This window comes from Dendrobium catenatum, unplaced genomic scaffold (genome assembly GCF_001605985.2).
Source record: "Dendrobium catenatum unplaced genomic scaffold, ASM160598v2 fragScaff_scaffold_716, whole genome shotgun sequence".
Classification (NCBI taxonomy): Eukaryota; Viridiplantae; Streptophyta; class Magnoliopsida; order Asparagales; family Orchidaceae; genus Dendrobium; species Dendrobium catenatum.
This window is the reverse complement of record NW_021319178.1, coordinates 1852662-1864246: the sequence shown is the minus strand read 5'-3', so window position 1 is coordinate 1864246 and position 11585 is coordinate 1852662. Positions and strand designations below refer to the sequence as shown.

The 11585-nt window shown below is 32.5% G+C and overlaps 1 protein-coding gene across 3 annotated transcripts in view; it reads right to left on the bottom strand.

Annotated features, from left to right (window-relative positions):
- Positions 1–808: 808 nt before the first annotated feature.
- Positions 809–11585, bottom strand: part of LOC110092581 (F-box protein At3g54460) — a 43497-nt gene continuing 32720 nt past the window's right edge. For 2 of the 3 annotated variants that reach the window (XM_028696004.1, XM_028696005.1), the window contains one exon: positions 809–1197. The gene's annotated coding sequence lies outside the window, so the exon portion shown is untranslated. Of the gene's footprint in view, positions 1198–4404; positions 4794–11585 lie in introns of those variants that run through there. The other variant, XM_020817197.2, reaches the window with a different exon arrangement.

Sequence of the window (11585 nt, the reverse complement as noted above, 5' to 3'; positions counted from 1 at the left end):
GAAAATGCCAGAGTCCATTTGAAATTATTTCTTATTTTGTTGATATATATATAACATGTGAGAAACCAAGTGAACATGATAATACTTTATTTTATTTTTTTATAAGAGCACAGTAAAATATCATCAATAAAAAATAAATATGTTTATGTATTTTTAAATAAACATAATTACTTATATTACTAGATTTAAATCAAACACCTAATATAAAATTATCAAATAAATTTTATCTTCATTCCCTCCGATTCCTTCAATCAAGACTGACCTTAGGCGTTTCATTTGAGTTAGCATTTAGCAAATTATTCTATGCGGAGGCCGAATGCAAAATGTCGTCGGAAGACCAATCAAAATACATCACATCAGCAATACCAAGTCGTAGTACTGAGCAAAGGGGTGACGTGACACATTCTGGTTGATCTCCAGATGACGTTTGGCATCCGCATAAAATAATTCTCTGAAATAAGATTAAGTTATCCTTAAAAAAACCGATGACTAATAGTTTTTGCCCATTACTGAGTTTTATGAGCGACTAAGCATGAAGAGAAGAAAGAATAGTGAAGCTGTGCTAGTAAACCTTAAATTCATTGAGATCCTGCCAATAAGCACTGGTAAGCTAGAACAGAAGAATAAGAAAAAGAAAACTGAGAAAGGAAAATAACCAGAACAGATAGAGAGTTTAGATTCAGGTTTCATTTTGGACGATTTTTTTACTATTTTTTTTTTAAAAAAATTTAATATAAAAATTAAAATTTTTACATTAAAAATTTTATTTAAGAAGCAATAAGAAAATTATCCCAAACAAAACCTCAAATTATCTGAAAACTTAAAAATTGCAATAATCTAAAACTGGAAGTCAACTACAAATAACAAAATAATTTAAGCTCTACCTGTACAAAGTCCAAGAGAAAACGTTGAAACGAGCTCTTTTCCATACTGAATGGCTGAAGTTAACAAAAAGTATAGCAGATCAAAAACTGTAACAGAATAAAGATCACTCGGCGACAGCAGTGGATGAGGTTAAGGAAACGAAGGACCTCCAGCAAAAGAGACGCTTCAAAATCAGATTATATCCGCTTTTGCTTTTGCGGCAGAAATTTCATAATTATATACAAAACACAAAGTCGAACTTTCATATGTAGAGAATAAATAAGCGCCTCAAGTCCAAGCAAATGAATATGGTCAGCTGCTAAAGACAAAAAACTGCAAAAAAAATGGTTTTGTTTTCAGAATTTGAAAAAAAAAAATGGTGATAAAGCTGTTGTATTACAGTAATTATGGCTTTGTTTGGGATGATTTTTTTATTGCTTATTGAAGCAGCTTTCTAGTACAAAAATTATAATTTTTATACTAATAAGCTGCTTCAAGAAACAGTAAAAAAGTCATCCCAAACGAAGCCTTAGAGCGTAGGCAGTTAAAATGATGTAAAACTTAGCTTGGAGGATTATGCATTGCAAAGCTCATTAGATAACAGTAGCATGTCATTTTGTTTAGCAATCCAGTGATATTTTTTTAATGGTATGTTTGCTTCATCAATCTAATTTATCATTTAGTTCTTTGTTATTAGAATATGGCTATTATTATGTATGTCTAGGAGACAAATGTTTTATGAAATAAAGATATGATATTCTTTTGAGTATGTTTTACCCTCTTTCTTCCAGCCATGGGATTCTTTCTATGTTCATCCTTCTTTTCGATCTCTTTTTTCTCCTTGCTTTTCCCCAGTTTAACCTTTTATATAAGAGCCTTCACTTGTCTTGTTCCTAGTCATTAGCATCAGAGAAAAGTTTCTTAATCAAAGAAGTTCCACTCACAGAATTAAGGTCTACTTTGATTTTGAGAATTAAAGAGATCATAACATCACCTTCTCCTCTTCAATCTATTTGGTTCATCATTCCATATGCTCATACACAAATATCGAAAACTTACCATAACCTTCCCCTTAACAAATTCAATTTAGAATGTTAAATCCTATAGCTTCAGTGACTTAATTTGGTTTTTATCTTCTCGTAATGGTTCTTTTATTGTCGTTTGCCTCCAATAGCAAGCATCACCTTCCACCAGTCATTTAGAATCAGTTGTAATAAATTCCAAAAATAATAATAAAACAGAAAAAGGTGAAATGTTGAGATTTTCATAAATTTCAATTTTAAATTAAAAAATAAATATTCAAATTTTGAAATAAAAAAAAAAACTTAAATTTGATAGTTTCCAAAAAAAAAAGACAATTAAAAAAATCATATTTGAAAATTGTTGCAATATTTCTATTATTTCTTCCAAGTTTTAAACAATCATTTTATCCATATCCTCACATTTCTCTCCATAATAGACTCCACAATTCCATCCACAATATCTTCCGCAAGCCCTCCACCAAAATCTCCAAATTTATCCTCTATTTGAATTTTAAATTTAAATCAGGCTTCAAATTTGAAATTCAAATTAAAATTTGAAATAACTTGAATTCAAATTTGAATTCCAACTTATAATATTCAACTTGCAGTTTTTTCCCACAATTTTCTTTCAACATCTTGATCCAATCAACTTAATTTTGTTTAGCCAATCTGATTGGCAAAATTCAACATAACTGAATCCAATAAAAAAATATTCCATAAGTTCTCTCTTAAAATCTCCCAACTTATTAGTTATCCTCTATTTGAATTAAGAACTCAAATACAAATTAGAAAAAATGAATTCATATATTCATTCTAGTCCCTTTCCATTTTTTTCAGTAAGTTCCTCAAAACACCATAACCTAATCAAACCAATCTACATAATTGGTTATAGTACAACCTATTTAACCTAACACAGCATGAATAACCTAACCAATAGAGCCAACCAAGCCCAACCATGCACTAAATGGAAAAGCCCCAATATTTAAACTATTCCTGCAGCATAAGAGGCTCAATTCAAATCAATTTAGTATTGTGTATGTGGATAGTTTAGTCAGTATTATTAATTTGTCACATTCATCTCACCTTCTTTGCTTGTCAATTTGCTATTGTCCATGATATAATAGTTACTATTAAATATATGATGGTAAATATATGATGGTCATAATAAGGATAACTGATTATAAAACAAAGATATATCCTTTATATGGCATTGACTGCAGAGACCAATTCGTCCCTTTTTCTTCTAGTCTTAGAGTTCATTCTTTTTCTCTTTGCCCTGAACTCGCACACCTTGTAGCATTAATTCGTCTCTTCTCAATCTATTCTTTCTTTTTATCTCCCATCTTCCTCTATATTCGATTCTTGAGCTTCACTTTCATTGTCCTGCTCTTCATCAATTAGTATTAGAAGAAAATTATTGAATCAAAGGAATGAAAGCGTGCTTCAATTTTTTAGATTTCCAGAGATCATACACCTGTACTCTTATCCCCAATCTTTTTGGTCTTTCAATTCAAATGCCATACAAATGCATTCCCAAAACTTTCCCATAACTTTCTCCTTTACAAATTTAATGTATATTATGAAATCCAAAACCTTTCAAGATTCAATTTATTTTTAAGCAGTTACTTTAATATTTTTTAATTTTATTTTATTATTGAATCCAAAGCCTTCTTCATGCACCCCAATAACAACCACTACATTAAGTTAATCCAAAAACTCCACAAGATAAAAAAAAAGAGAGAAAAAGCAAAAAGTCGACATTGTTATAAAAATCAAACTAAAAGCAAAAAAATTAAACATTCAACAAAATAAGAGCACAGTAAAATATCATCAATAAAAAATAACTATGTTTATGTGTTTTTAAATAAACATAATTACTTATATTACTAGATTTAAATCAAACACCTAATATAAAATTATCAAATAAATTTTATCTTCATTCCCTCCGATTCCTTCAAATCAAGACTGACCTTAGGCGTTTCATTTGAGTTAGCATTTAGCAAATTATTCTATGCGGAGGCCGAATGCAAAATGTCGTCGGAAGACCAATCAAAATACATCACATCAGCAATACCAAGTCGTAGTACTGAGCAAAGGGGTGACGTGACACATTATGGTTGATCTCCAGATGACGTTTGGCATCCGCATAAAATAATTCTCTGAAATAAGATTAAGTTATCCTTAAAAAAACCGATGACTAATAGTTTTTGCCCATTACTGAGTTTTATGAACGACTAAGCATGAAGAGAAGAAAGAATAGTGAAGCTGTGCTAGTAAACCTTAAATTCATTGAGATCCTGCCAACAAGCACTGGTAAGCTATAGAACAGAAGAATAAGAAAAAGAAAACTGAGAAAGGAAAATAACCAGAACAGATAGAGAGTTTAGATTCAGGTTTCATTTGGGACGATTTTTTTACTATTTTTTTTTTAAAAAAATTTAATATAAAAATTAAAATTTTTACATTAAAAATTTTATTTAAGAAGCAATAAGAAAATTATCCCAAACAAAACCTCAAATTATCTGAAAACTTAAAAATTGCAATAATCTAAAACTGGAAGTCAACTACAAATAACAAAATAATTTAAGCTCTACCTGTACAAAGTCCAAGAGAAAACGTTGAAACGAGCTCTTTTCCATACTGAATGGCTGAAGTTAACAAAAAGTATAGCAGATCAAAAACTGTAACAGAATAAAGATCACTCGGCGACAGCAGTGGATGAGGTTAAGGAAACGAAGGACCTCCAGCAAAAGAGACGCTTCAAAATCAGATTATATCCGCTTTTGCTTTTGCGGCAGAAATTTCATAATTATATACAAAACACAAAGTCGAACTTTCATATGTAGAGAATAAATAAGCGCCTCAAGTCCAAGCAAATGAATATGGTCAGCAGCTAAAGACAAAAAACTGCAAAAAAAATGGTTTTGTTTTCAGAATTTGAAAAAAAAAAATGGTGATAAAGCTGTTGTATTACAGTAATTATGGCTTTGTTTGGGATGATTTTTTTATTGCTTATTGAAGCAGCTTTCTAGTACAAAAATTATAATTTTTATACTAATAAGCTGCTTCAAGAAACAGTAAAAAAGTCATCCCAAACGAAGCCTTAGAGCGTAGGCAGTTAAAATGATGTAAAACTTAGCTTGGAGGATTATGCATTGCAAAGCTCATTAGATAACAGTAGCATGTCATTTTGTTTAGCAATCCAGTGATATTTTTTTAATGGTATGTTTGCTTCATCAATCTAATTTATCATTTAGTTCTTTGTTATTAGAATATGGCTATTATTATGTATGTCTAGGAGACAAATGTTGTATGAAATAAAGATATGATATTCTTTTGAGTATGTTTTAAAATCAATTCGACCCTCTTTCTTCCAGCCATGGGATTCTTTCTATGTTCATCCTTTTCGATATCTTTTTTATCTTTGCTTTTCCCAAGTTTAACCTTTTATATAAGAGTCTTCCCTTGTATTGTTCCTTGTCATTAGTATCAGAGAAAAATTTCCTAATCAAAGAAGTTCCCCTCACAGATTTAAGGTCTACTTTGATTTTGTGAATTTAAGAGATCATAACATCACCTTCTCCTTTTCAATGTATTTGGTTCATCATTCCATATGCTCATACACGAATATCGAAAACTTACCATAACCTTCCCTTTGACAAATTCAATTTAGAATGTGAAATCCTACACCTTCAGTGACTTAATTTGGTTTTTATCTTCTCGTAATGGTTCTTTTATTGTCGTTAGCCTCCAATAGCAGCATCACCTTCCACCAGTCATTTAGAATCAGTTGTAATAAACTCCAAAAAAAAATAATAAAGCAGAAAAAAGTGAAATGTTGATATTATCATAAATTTCAATTTTAAATAAAATAAATAAATATTCAGATTTTGAAATTTAAAAAAAAAAACTTAAATTTGATATTTTCCAAAAAAAAAAAAAAGACAATTAAAAAAAATCAAATTTGAAAATTGTTGCAATGTTCCTATTATTTCTTCCGAGTTTTAAACAATCATTTTATCCATATCCTCACATTTCTCTCCATAATAGACTCCACAATTCCATCCATAATATGTTCCACAAATCCTCCACCAAAATCTCCAAATTTATCCTCTCTTTGAATTTAAATTTAAACCAGGCTTCAAATTTGAAATAACTTGAATTAAAATTTTCAAGCAATTAGAAGACTTTATTTATTTGAAATAATTTCGAATTCAAATATGAATTCCAATTTATAATATTCTCCTTCCAGTTTTTTCCCACAATTTTCTTTCAACATCTTGATCCAATCAACTTAATTTTGGAACATTTATTTGGTCACTACGTTCGGTCACCAATGATATAGCGCCACGTAGAATCCTCAAAACCGCTGACTTGACCCAGCGAATAATGGTTAAGTCGCACATGCGTAATTTAAATCCATGACGACCCGACAACCAGCCCATCACGGTATGGTATTATTTTAAATAAATTCCTACCCTGTAGATTTTCATTTCGCTTTACTAGACTCAAAGACGAATCGACTTCTGCAACTATTCCTTTCCTTCGTAGTTCGCAAGCAGTTGCCTTGAGTTCGAAGCAAATTTCCGGTCGAATACCTCCACAGAAACAATGCCTCGGGTTAGAAATTTCTTCCGAAGAACATATATTCTTGTTATATAGTTTATCTGGTAGAAAAAGTAAAAAATCGTATTTTTAGGGTTAACTTACTAACGTTCTTTTCTAGTATAAAATTTTGAATGTATACTGTTTAGTACCGAGTTAATGGTCGGTACTAAACGGTATTCGATATTCGGTGTTGCTCGGTACTGTTCGGTGCTGATCGGTACTACTCGGCACTGCTCGGTACTGCTCGGTACTGCTCAGTACAGCGCGGTATTCAGAGATAATACTCAGTATTTAAGATAAATATCTTAATATTCTATATATAATATATTGTTCATTGATGCTCGGTACTGTTCGGTGCTTCTCGGTACTGCTCGGTACAACGAAGTATTCAGAGTTAATACTCGGTATTTACACAAAATATCTAACTATTTTGTATATAATATATTGTTCGGAGTTTCTCGGTACTGCTAGGTACTGTTCGGTGCTGATCGGTGCTTCTCGGTATAGCTCGGTACTGCTCAGTACAGCGCGGTATTTAGAGTTAATACTCGGTATTTAAGATAAAAATCTTACTATTTTTATATATAATACATTGTTCTTTGCTGCTTGGTACTGTTCGATGATGATCGGTACTTCTCGGTACTGCTCGGTGCATCTCGGTACAGTTGGTATTAAGAGTTAATACTCGGTATTTACCAAAAATATCTAACTATTTTATATATAATATATTGTTCGGAGTTGCTCGGTACTGCTCGGTACTGTTCAGTGCTGATCGGTGCTTCTCGGTACATCTCGGTACAGCTCGGTATTGCTAGGTTATTCAAAGTAATTTCTCGGTATTAGTTTGAAAATATTATGAAAATACTGTGTATATGTGATCGCTATCAATCCTCTTTAACATTTGTCGGTACTACTCGGTATTTACATAGGTTCTGTTTTTTATTCTTTATTATGCAGGGATATTGCCCTAAGATTCATTTCAGATGTCGAACTTCAACTTTTAGAGAAATTTATAATGAGATTGTTGTAAAATTTGGGGAGCCATTAGTTACAAGACTACGCGAGCTACAAATTAATCAGTTCTCATTACTGCCTCGATTCCCTCAGAATGTTCCACTTGTTTTTATGTTATCGTCGAAGTGGGACATGCAGTCTGAAAGTTTTGTTATTAATAGCAAGACCTTACCTTTCACAACTGATGAAATTGCTTTGATTATTGGCTTGCCGAACAGAGGAATTAAATTTGAGCCAGGTACTGCTACAATGAGTGGAGCGACAACAAATGATATAAGGCATGATATTGAGAAATTGGATGTGTCAACTCCAGTAGAGAATGTAGTGAAAGAATTCATTGTTTATTTATTGTCCAACATTTTCTTTCCAACAGCCAACTTTCGTGTACAATCTGCAATATTGGATGTTGCAAAGAATGTCCAAACTTTGGAATATACAACTAGCCACAATCCATTAGGGATTTTCTCATGAATGAATTTAATTCAATTGCAAAAAAACAATCAAAAGGTAATGCACTAGGATATATCAGTGGTTTCGTAATGATTGTAATTGTGAGTATTTGTTTCATATATGGTTTGATTTTATTTATTTAATTCTTATAAATAGTTTTTTATCATTATTACATTGACTTGTTTGGCTTTCTTTAATATTTTTTTGCAGATATGATTTTTTGAACATACACCGGTAGTGAATAATGTAGCTTGACCCTGTCTCATTCGGTGAGACGAAAAAAATTTAATTATAGAGATAAAGATGTTAAAAATATGTTAACTAACCTTCAGGATGCTGAGGTAGCAAACTTATGTGTAGTCAATTAAATTTCTGATTTTCTTATATATTTTTTATGTTTATAAAACATTTTGTGCAAATTTTCACACATTTACAAGAAATAACAGATGCTGATAAGACTTTAATTTAGAGTTCTTCCACATATCCAACAGAAGAGCATCTACAAATTGTACTTACCCCACACACAAGCCCAAAAATATCTTCTAAGCCCCCAACTCCATCTCCACAAAGTCCTGGAACTCCAGACAGTCCAATTAGAATGCCTAGCCTAACTAAACCTCCTAGCCAGTCGCCAAGCACTAGTAAGACCACAGAAAAAGAGTCAACCCCTGATGCAGATCCAAATCGTCATGTTTCTGAGGAGACAAACTTAAAGATCCTTAATCAATCTATTTACAAATTTATCACCCAGCAGAACATACTGGTAAAAAGACTTGTTTCAGTTGAAATGTCGAATAATATACTTGAAAGAAGGGTTGCGGCATTGGAACAAGCCGTATTTGACATAAAAGATTATGCCAAATTGAAATTTGCTTCTATAGAGAGATTCTTGTCTGATAATTTTCCTGCCTCCTTTAAAGCTCACCGGAGTGAAAGTGCGGTCAAATTATCTTCAAGAACTGTATCTGAGCATAACAATTTGGACAAATTAGCCAAATTTGTCGACCAAATTGTTGAGGAAATTACAAAAGAAGTAGATTTGAAAGAGATGGATGAGGTTGTTTCCCAATCTCATGCCCAAGTACCTGAATCCTTTGAAGATAAGGCTGTGAGCAAATCTGAAGATGAGGAATTTCCTTCATCAAATCGTGGAGGGATAGCTTGACGTGTATAGCTTAGAAATGACAGAAAATGGAAACGGGTTAAAACTCCATTCACAACAGGTGACAGGAAGAAGAAGAGATATGAGAGTACTTCTGCTCATTTCGCTGATCCTGTTGTTGGAAAAAATATTAAAAAATAAACTGCACGCAGAGGAAGAAAGCCTGGCATTCGCGCTTCTAGAATATTAAAAATAAATACTACTACTGCTACTGCTCCGGTTGATGTTAATGCATCTGAAGTTGAAAATTTAAAAATGAAGGCTACTGCTGCTGCTATTCCGGCTGATGTCCCGACTGCTGTAGTTCATGAAGTTGATGAATCGAAAATAATTGAATGACCAGCACCGGAAATGTTAGACTACACGGGACGATTATTAATAAATGAAGACAAACGGATTTCCATCGATAATTTTCTTAAGCAGTTTAAGTATAAGTGAGTATCGATCAGTACCGAGCAATGTAATTCATTTATGTAGTTATTGTATTGAACATTATCGATAAGTACAACGATCATAAACTTATTGTACCGAGTTGTTAATATAAATACCGAGCTGTACCGAATAAAAAATTAACTCGGTATTGCTCGGTATTGATAATTTTCAAATAAATATTTTTCGGTACTTTATAATGGTTTGAGTCTTACTAGTTTTTACTGTTAAGTAGCTAGTAGGAATACCATATACCGAGCAATACCGAGTAAAAGATATACTCGGTATTGCTCGGTATTAATAAGTACGAACACCAAATACTCGGTGTTTCTAGGTATTTATAAGCTTTACTGATTATTACCAATTTTTAGTGGTAAATACATAGTAGGAACACCACGTACCGAGTCGATATTTTAAATACCGACATGTACCGAGTACATAAATACTCGGTATTGCTCGGTATTCATATGTATATTGTTATTTTCTAATAAAGATCAACTGAATTATGTAGGCGTGATACTATATTCTTCGGTGGAAATGCAATTATGTACAGAAGCCAATTGGATGAGCTGTTGATGGCACAAGAGCTTGATAACAATCATATTGATGCTTTTGAAATCTTATTATCTGAAAAGAATGAATTGATCCCAAGACTCAACCAACCTTTTATCTTTGTTTCTAGTTTCCATTGGGTGAGTTATCATTTGTAATTCAGAACTTCTGTGCATTTAACAAATTCTGAATTTAAATCTTATTTATTCCAGGGTTATTACTGTCAATGTAATCAGACGGACACAACGAAATTCGTTACTAATATTACAAGAACTTCTGTTATAAAAGTTAATCTAATCCTTGTTCCCATCATAAACCAAAAGCATTGGACACTCCTGGTCTGCAATCTAAGGAAAAAAAACTTGGGAATTTTTTGATGCAGACATCCAACCGTCCATGCCTATCCGAGGAGCTGATGATCGACGACCGAGATCACTTTGTTTTATTTTAGTTTATTAAGTGTATTTTGATTTAATTCTGCAATTTCCATTTTTACCCTCTTGTCTTATGTAAGCCCAAGGGGCAAATGTGTCTTTTAATTTCTTTTAAGACCTATATATAGAGGTTCATTCTCTTGTATTAGGTATGATGGAATTATAATAAAAAAATTTGTGTTTTGCACTTGTGTTCTTTGGGAAGAACGTTAGTAAAATCCCTATGGGAGAGTCAAAGTTTCCACCAGCCGCATGATGGGGTCCGAGCTCGTGACGTGAAGTCCCTTGGAGGAGGGCAACGTATCAGCCGTCAGTCTTTGGAAGAGTCAAAGGCTCGCGGTTTTACCTTTTATCTTTTGTTTTTGTTTTTATTCCTTCTTGTTGTTCCTAATCGTCATCTTCATCCTCTCCCTACTTCCACCATCACATCATCTCCATCTCCACCTTGCCGCCGGTCCCTTACTGCCCCATTCAAACCGCCGGCCACACCCTATCCCATTCCCTAGTGCCTAATTTGTATAATTCCTAATTTTGGATTGCCATAATTTAATTGTTCTTTGAATTCAAATTTCCCAAAATTTGAAATTCAAATTCTTTCATAAATTATAAAATCTATTTTAGGAAAGTTTTCAAATTCTCCCTCCATTGGATTTTGAATTAATTAGGATGACTTAATTCATTCTAAATCTAACTCCCAAAATTAAGAAAGCATTAAAGCCTCTTTAGTTCCCTCCCTCTCTCACCCCTAGCCACCGGCCTTATCATCCCCCTCCTCCCTCCAAAACCCAAATCACATCTTGAATTCTTGCCATAATTATTTCCTCTTAGTTTAGAAAGGTTTAATTTCAAATTTCAAAGCATTTTTAAATTGAAATTTCTTTTCTAATTTAAGAGATCTATTTTAGGAAAGTTTCCTATTATAATTCAATTTGAATTTCAAATTCAAATTGGATTTATTTAAAACACTTTCCTAATCCTTTAAGCCTTAATTAAGTAATCCAATTCATCTCCCCAATCCCCTCCCTCATCATCAAACCACCGGCCCCCCTC